Source organism: Gastrolobium bilobum, unplaced genomic scaffold (assembly GCF_033153095.1).
Source record: "Gastrolobium bilobum isolate Gb01-03AN ecotype WA unplaced genomic scaffold, APGP_CSIRO_Gbil_v1 utg14512, whole genome shotgun sequence".
In the NCBI taxonomy this organism is placed as follows: Eukaryota; Viridiplantae; Streptophyta; class Magnoliopsida; order Fabales; family Fabaceae; genus Gastrolobium; species Gastrolobium bilobum.
This window is the reverse complement of record NW_026899105.1, coordinates 23,285-32,444: the sequence shown is the minus strand read 5'-3', so window position 1 is coordinate 32,444 and position 9,160 is coordinate 23,285. Positions and strand designations below refer to the sequence as shown.

Genomic DNA, 9,160 nt, shown 5'->3' with positions numbered 1-9,160 from the left:
TCTTGAGGAAGAATTCTTTGTGCATTGACACTTTGTAGCTTGGCTTCTTTCACCCATATAGCCCTCAAATATGTTTCATGTGATGGGATTCAAACCTAACAAATTACTGAACCCTAAACCCTCTTCCGCTATTCATTACTTAATTTCTCTTCCCTTGAATTGATCCTTGTGCTTGAATGGTTCATCCATTGGCCTTTCACCCTGAGTTGGTTCTGCTTTTTAAGTCTGACTTTGGTTTCCATTTAGACTTTGGCTTTAAATCACTGACTTTCATGCTTACACAGTGTTGTAGCAATCTTGCAGCAATGCAGATTATAACAGAATGGGCACAGATACATCATTGCCTGGTTGATGTCATGGTAAAACCCTTCAATATTTTTAACTCAGCATCAGTACTGAGTCTTTTCTTTGCTCGTAACTCAGCATCAGTACTGAGTTTTCTCTTTTGAGTCCCTTATAACAGAAAAGGGGTTTTCTTCCTGTCAGTCATGGGGTACATCTTTCAAAAGGCTATGTGTCCTAAGTCACAGCTTGAGAAGGATCGCATGAGTGGAATTCCATACTCTTCGACTATTGGATCCATCATGTATACCATGATATGTACGAGACCAGATGTCCTATATGCTTTGTGCATTACGAGCAGATACCAGTCTGACTCTGGAGAGGGTCACTAGACAGCAGTCAAGACCATCCTTAAGTACTTAAGAAGAACTAAGGATGCGTTTCTGGTCTATGGTGGGGTTGATGATCTTTCAGTGAAAGGGTTCACTGATGCCAGCTTTCAGAGTGACAAAGATGACTGCAAGTCACAGTCAGGGTTCGTATTCACCTTAAATGGTGGGGCAGTATCTTGGAAGAGTTCCAAGCAGGAGACAACAGTAGATTCAATGACAGAAGCTGAATACATAGCTGCTTCAGAAGCGGCTAAGGAGGCCGTGTGGATCAAGAAGTTCATATCTGAACTAAGGGTGGTTCTAAGCGTGGATGAGCCCACACAGTTGCTTTGTGACAACACTGGAGCCATTACGCAGTCAAAGAAACCTAGGTCTCATCAAAGATCTAAGCACGTGCTCCGCAGATATCACCTGATTAGAGAAATCATTGATAGAATGGATGTAAAGATGGATTATGTTCCCACAGATGATAACCTAGCCGATTCTCTGACGAAGGCTGTTTCTCATAGAAAACATGATATTCATTATGAGGCTTTAGGTATACGACTTAGGTCAGATTGGCTCTAGGCCAAGTGGGAGCTTGTTAGTATATGGATGTCCTAGAGACAATCTTTTGATTTGATTAGATTAGGACATGGGGTGGTGTGGATCAACGTTAGAGGGTTTGAACCCCTCAAACCTGACACTGATCTCCTTGGTGTTTGAATCACAAACAAAGGTAACATCATGTTGTCTTAAAGCATGAATCTTGATTGCATGAGTTATTCCGCTTGAAATTTGTTTTTCCCTCTCACATGCTTCGACCTTCAAGGTCATTTTTCCCTCCCACATCACCACTCTCTTGGCACAACAATCAATCAAAGCACAGTTTCTGGACAACCAATCCATGCCCGGAATAATCTCTAAGTTGGCCATCGGCAATCCTATCAGGTCCACCGAAAAGTCACGGCCATCCCACTGAAACACGACATCTCGATGTACAGTGGAGATATCACACTTTTCTCCGGTGGCGGTGGTAAGCCGCAATGGTGGAGAAAGCACAGACATGGGCAACTCAAGCCATATAGCAATCGGGGTAGCAATGAATGAATGCGTAGCCCCAGAGTCAAACAAAACATCCACAGATGATGCACCAATGGTAACAGTACCTCTGACAAGGTTCGGAGCTTGGTCCGACTGCTGCCGATCTAGTGTATAAACTCGCCCCATAGCAGGTGGCACATCTGGTGCCGTTGTAGGTGGAAGGGGAACCATCTGCGAAGGAACTACACGAACTGTTGCAGCTCTCGCCATCGACGACGGACAATCTCTAGCATAGTGGCCCTCCTTGCTACACTGGAAACATATGGTCTGACCGGTAGGACACGGCCCCAAATGAACCTTCCCATATCTCGAGCATCTAGGAGGAGGAGGTCTCGCTGTACTCCCCTGAGTCGCAGTGCTCTTGAACTGATTTGGTGCTTGTCTAGCTGCCAACTGTTTTCCTTTGCCCTGACCAGCAAACTTTCTGTCATTCCATAAAGTGGAACTACCAGTTCCCTTCACATCCGCAATCTTGTCCCTCTTGACCTTACTCGTGATACAGACATCCTCGATGTCCTTACACTGCTGCACCAAGGTACCGAAGTCCCTCGATGCAGCTCCAGCAATATGCTCAGCAATCACCTTACTAAGTCCTCTACGGAACTTAACAGCCAAAAAGGTCGGAGTGGGCACAACCATCCGAAAGTGTGCAAACTTCACCAGCTCATTAAACTTGGCCAGGTACTCGTCAACCGACATCGAGCCCTGAACCAATCTATCAAATTCCCCCTGCTTCCTTTCCTGCGCATCATAGGGGAAATATCTGCCCAAAAAGCAGTCCTCGAAGAATGGCCACGTCATGACATGACCCTGTAGCTCATAAGCCTGAGAGGTGTTCATCCACCACTCGTGTGCATCTCCCTCCAGCATGTACGTGGAGAACACCAGCTTCTACGGGTCCGAACACTGCATGACCCGAAATATCTTATCCAACGCCTGTAGCCATCTCGCAGCAGCAATGAGATCCAGTGACCCGTCAAAGGAAGGTGGCTTATGCTTACGGAAAACATTCAGCCGACGGTCTAAAGTATCGCGGTCCTCAGCAGGCACCACATAGGACTCCATCACCCTGGTAGTATGACCAGTGCCCTCAACATGGCTCTGGCTCTCCTCCTGCAGACTAGGTGGAGGTGGAGGTGGTTGTGGAGGTGGTTGTGGAGGAAACTGACCCTCAGCACGGCCAGCCCTCATCTCCTCCAACATGACCCTCATCATGGTCATGTTCGCCAGCCTGTCCGCCTCGAGAACATCTTCGGTGACTTTCCGGTTCGCCTCTTGCACGGCGTCCATCATTGCCTGGTTAGCCAATCTATTGGCCTCCTGATCGGCTAACCTTGCTGCCTGCATGTCAGCCAATGCAGTCAGGACTGGATCCGATCGATCCTCATTTGTCTCTTGGTTTCTCTGGGACCTTACCATGATTCTGCACAAGTTACACAAGAATGATTTGATCAGGCCCACGCTATGTGGTCACACATGCATCATCATAATAATAACCCATTAGAGTAAACACACAAGACAGACACACGTCCTAGGTTATTGCAATACATACAGGATTTTCTCTAGAAAGTGCTCTGATACCATAAAATGTAACACCTCGTGTTAACCTGGTTTGTTAACATGTCATCGTATTAAGCCACGCTTAATTTAAAAATGTGGAATATCTTTTTCTTTTCAATTATGACGTCATTATATTGCAAAGACATCTAATAGAAATACCTCCTTAATTAAATATCATAAGTATATCTCTAGTCACGGAACTACAACACGTAGACAAATGTAATGTAAAGTTAAAGAAGAGCTTTTAGTGGCTAGAAGAGCTTTTAATGTGCAAGTTAAAGAAGATAAGGAGTTGCAGCGAGAAAATATTTTTCATACTAGATGCAATGTAAAGGACAAGGTTTGTTCCATGATTATTGATGGAGGAAGTTGTACAAATGCTGCTAGTACTAGTTTGGTGGAGAAGTTAAATTTAGCAATTCTGAAACATCCTAGACCATATAAACTACAATGGTTGAATGATTGTGGAGAAATCAAGGTGAACAAGCAAATGGTAGTTCCATTTTCAATTGGAAAGTATAAGGATGAGGTGTTATGTGATGTTGTGCCAATGTAAGCTGGGCATATTCTCTTAGGGCGTCCATGGCAGTTTGATCGACGTGTGATGCACGATGGGTACACTAATAGATACTCATTGGTTATGAATAACAAAACCATTACTCTTGCTCCTTTAAGTCCAATGCAAGTGTATGAGGATCAATTAAGGTTGAAAAAAGAGAGTGGCCAGAAAAAAGAAAGAGAAAATTAGAGAGAAAAAGAGAGTGAAAAACAAGTTTCAGATAGTGAGAAAAGAAAAGAGAGAAAAAAGGAGAACTTCTTTGTGAAAGTTGGTGAGATTAACAAAACATTGGTCCTAAAACAGCCTATGATTGTACTCTTGTATAAGGAGGCTTTTTTTTAACACTAACAAAGTTTATTCTTCTTTGCCTAGTGCAATTGTTTCTGTTTTGCAGGATTTTGAGGATGTGTTCCCTGAAGAAATACCCGATGGTTTACCACCAATAAGGGGTATAGAGCACCAAACTGATTTCATACCAGGGGAAACAATTCCAAATAGGCCAGCATATAGAACCAACCTTGAAGAGACAAAGGAGCTCCAAAGGCAAGTTAATGAGCTTATGCAAAAGTGGCATGTGCGTGAGAGCATGAGTCCATGTGTTGTTCCAGTAATGCTTGTGCCTAAGAAAGATAGTTCTTGGAGGATGTGCATTGACTATCGCGCCATCAACAATATCACTGTAAAGTATAAACATCTCATTCCTAGAATTGATGATATGCTGACGAGTTGCATGGTGCATGTGTTTTTACTAAAATTGATCTTAGGAGTGGATATCATCAAATCAGAATTAAAGAAGGTGATGAGTGGAAAACTGCATTCAAAACAAAATATGGGTTGTATGAATGATTGGTTATGCCATTTGGTTTAACTAATGCACCCAGCACCTTTATGAGGTTGATGAATCATGTTTTACATGCATTCCTTGGAAAATTTGTGGTTGTATATTTTGATGACATTCTGATTTATAGCAAAAACTTGAATGAGCATGTTGAGCATTTAAAACTTGTTTTGAATGTTTTGAGGAAAGAGAAGTTGTTTGCTAATCTAAAAAATGTTCTTTTTGTACTAACAAGCTTGTGTTCCTTGGTTTTGCTGATAGTTCTAAAGGGATAGAGGTGGATGAAGAAAAGGTAAGGGCAATTCAAGATTGGCCTAGTCCTACTTGTGTGAGTGAAGTTCGAAGTTTTCACGGGCTGGCTAGTTTTTATAGACGGTTTGTGAAGAACTTTAGTAGCCTAGCAGCACCATTGACTGAGGTTATTAAGAAAAATGTGGGTTTTAAGTGGAGTGATGAACAAGAAAAGACATTTAATTTGATTAAGAAGAAATTAAGTAATGCTCATTTGCTTGCTTTGCCTAACTTTACTAATACTTTTGAAATTGAGTGTGATGCCTCAGGAATAGGTATTGGAGCTGTTCTAATGCAAGAAGGACGTCACATTGCCTTCTTTAGTGAAAAGCTAAGTGGGGCTGCTTTACATTACCCCACATATGACAAGGAGTTGTATGCACTGGTCAGGGCTTTGAAAATATGGCAACACTATCTTTGGCCAAAGGAGTTTGTGATTCACACAGATCATGAATCCTTAAAACATTTGAGGGGCCAACACAAGCTGAACAAGAGACATGCCAAATGGATGGAATTCATTGAAACATTTCCTTACGTGGTTAAGTAAAAGAAGGGTAAGGAAAATGTTGTGGCTGATGCATTATCTCGAAGGTATGCTCTACTTTCCACTTTAACTTCAAAATTGCTTGGATTTGAGTACATTAAGGACTTGTATACTGATGATCTTGACTTTGGTAATGCATTTAAAGCATGTGAGAAAACTGCATTTGGAAAGTTCTTTAGACATGAGGGATATTTGTTTAGGGAGAAACAATTGTGTGTGCCTAAAAGTTCATTGCGTGAGTTGCTTGTTAAAGAAGCTCATGGGGGAGGTTTGATGGGGCATTTTGGAGTGTCTAAAACCTTAGATGTTCTGCATGAACATTTCTTTTGGCCTCATATGAAACGTGAAGTGGAGAGAGTCTGTGAGGGATGTATTACTTGTAAACAAGCTAAATCTAAAGTTAATGGGTTGTATACTCCTTTGCCTATACCTAATGAACCTTGGGTAGATATATCCATGGATTTTGTTTTAGGATTGCCTAGGTCAAAAGGGGGTAAGGATTCAGTGTTTGTGGTTGTTGATAGATTTTCAAAAATGGCACATTTCATTCCATGTCATAAATCCAATGATGCATCATATATCTCTGACTTGTTTTTCAAAGAAATTGTAAGATTGCATGGTATTCCCAAAAGTATTGTTTCTGATCGAGATTCAAACTCTTAAGTTATTTTTGGAAAACTTTGTGGGGTGAACTAGGAACAAAACTTTTGTTTTCTACTACTTGTCACCCACAAACAGATGGGCAAACAGAGGTGGTTAATAGGACTTTATCTGCATTGTTGCATTCTTTGATTCAAAAGAATTTGAAATCATGGGAAGAATGTTTGCCACATGTTGAATTTGCATATAATAGGGCAGTCCATTCAGCATCTAAGTTTTCACCATTTGAAATTGTGTATGGGTTTAATCCATTATCTCCTTTGGATTTATTTCCTTTACCAGTAAATGAACATGTTAACTTAGATGGAAAGAAGAAGGCTGAACTTGTTAAGCGGATTCATGAAAAAGCTCGGCAACACATCGAGAGGAAAACTGAACAATATGCCAACCAAGCCAATAAAAGGCGCAAGAAAGTAGTTTTTGAACCCGGAGATTGGGTTTGGCTACATATGAGAAAGGAAAGGTTTCAAGCCTAAAGACGTTACAAACTGCTTCCAAGGGGTGATGGACCATTTCAAGTGATTGAGAGGATATATGTTAATGCCTACAAGCTTGACCTTCCAGGTGAGTACAATGTTAGTGGAACATTTAATGTTTCTGATTTATCTCCTTTTGATAAAGGTGCAGATTTGAGGACAAATCCTTTTGAAGAGGAAGGGAATGATATGAATAAGGAGACAATACCTAACGATCTATTACAATTGCCAAATGGGCCAATCACAATATCAAGGGCCAAGAAGTTTAAAGAAGCTCTTAGTGGGTTGATCCAGCAAATGTGGGCTAATCATGAAGACATCAAGCCCAAATTTATTCATAATCAGACTTTAGTCAATGTCATCAATGCAAGAGAGGTTGAGTGGAATGAGTAGCAAATTTCAATGTCAATTAATGCTTAGTGGGGCTGAAAGCATTTTCAATGCTATTAATGCTTAGTGGGGTAGATTAACATTTCGAACGTCATTAATGTTTAGTGGACTAATTAGAGTCTTTTCCTTTTCCAAGTTGTAAACTTTAAATTAGTGTCTTTTCATTTGTTAGTCTTTTCTTATTCTTGGAGGGATGTTCCAAGTATAAATAAGGGAGGATACAACTCTTGTAATCAGATTTTGAAGTTATAATATAATAGAGAGGTTTCTTCTCTTTGGTTCTTATCTAGAAATCTGAACTTATCAGTAAGTTTGTTCTTGTGGCGTTCAAACCAGACTTATCACTCACCTTCTTCTTTCTTGAGTGTGGTGTCTTTATCCTTCTTATACCTTTGGTTCTTATCTTCCATAGATGACGGGTCAAGGTTCTTTATTTTTTATTTTAAATTCTTGATTGTAGAAACAATCCTAACTAAATTGGTCTTGGGTCTCACTATTCTTGGTAAGGTTCATATCAGTGGCTGCTGGCTATTGCTCCTTGTAACACCCAATGTATACCCGGTTTGTCAACATGTCATCGTATTAAGCCACACTTAATTTAAAAATGCGAAATATCTTTTTCTTTTCAATTATGACGTCATTATACTTAGCCAAGTTGATTACTTAATCAATTTCATAAAACATCGCCTGTATGTAAATTGCAAAAGACAGCTAACTGAAATACTTCATAAATATAAAGTGAGTATCTAAGTCACAGATCTACTACACGTAGTCCGGATAATATCCTGATACATTAATACAACCCAAAACTAAAATCAGAAAGTCAAAGTCAATGTGGCATGGACAATCCTCATGCTTACCAAATAAACGACTTAACCAACAGAGTCTCAACAATAACATCAAATGAACTAAAAGCATAATATCAACAGACATAATCAGCATCCAAGCACATTCAGCATAAGCAGATAAACATCAATCAACTAAGCTCTGGCCTCCTGCCGCTAGAGGTCTCAACCCCTGGGTTACCTGAACCTGAAATAAGCGCCCCAAACGTGGGGTGAGATCTCTAAACAGAAATCTCAGTAAGACAAGGGGTCCTCAAGGATCTTCCACCCCAAGCTCACTTACATGTGCAATATAAGTTCAAAAATAGCTCAACAGTATAAGTTCCAAAATAGTGCAATGCAACAGATAATCATGTCATGTGTGTCAATACTAATCTACTGGCCAGAGAAATGCATGAATACGTCTATTACCCACACTAGTTCAAGACGCCACTTGCACCCACCCACAGTGTCGCCGTCTTGTATGACGCCACATACTCAGGCTTACCGTCAAAGTGGAACAACACATACATTTTAAAAGCCATTGCACATAAAGCTCAACAACATTTCAAATACCAAAGCATGTAAACACCTCATGCATATAAACCATTCCCCCATGGGATATGGTGGAAACACACAATGGCTAAACCGAGGACACGAAAGCTTACCTTGCAAGCTAGTTATCCAAGCCAAGAGTCCACACAAGCTCAATACCCAAACATAGCAGAATCACAATCTGTTTCGGACCAACAATCATATCAACAACCAAAGCTCAAAAACATAAACATAAAGACAACGCTTCTCTTTTACGTTTCATGTCTTAAGGCTTCTCACAAAGCCACAAGCCCTTAATCACTTGATTCCGACTTAGATTAATCATTACAGAAGTCTCATTTCACCAATCTAGGGTCCACAAACCCCAAATACAGTTCTGTATGAACAGTGCAGCTACTGTTCTTTGAAAACTCAAAATATCCGGATATTTGTCGGGGGCATATCTGGATATCTGACTGGCAATATCGGGATATCAATATCCGGATATTCAGAACCCCATATCCGGATATCAATATTCGGTTATCCATATCCGGATATCAATATCCGAATATTTCTAACCCAATATCCGGATATTTCGCGACAGAACTCATATTCTGCATTTCACGAGATATCAATCCAAAGGTCAAACTTTTACTGATTACAGAAGCCTAAACATGCATTTCTAGGTGTGTTTAAGCTTACCCAACCTCAAGTTATTAACTTTAGT

The 9,160-nt window shown here is 40.5% G+C and overlaps 1 pseudogene; it reads left to right on the top strand.

Moving 5' to 3' along the window:
* The first annotated feature begins 3,437 nt into the window (after window positions 1-3,437).
* On the top strand, window positions 3,438-6,976 carry LOC133287283 (uncharacterized; annotated as a pseudogene).
* Window positions 6,977-9,160: the final 2,184 nt, after the last annotated feature.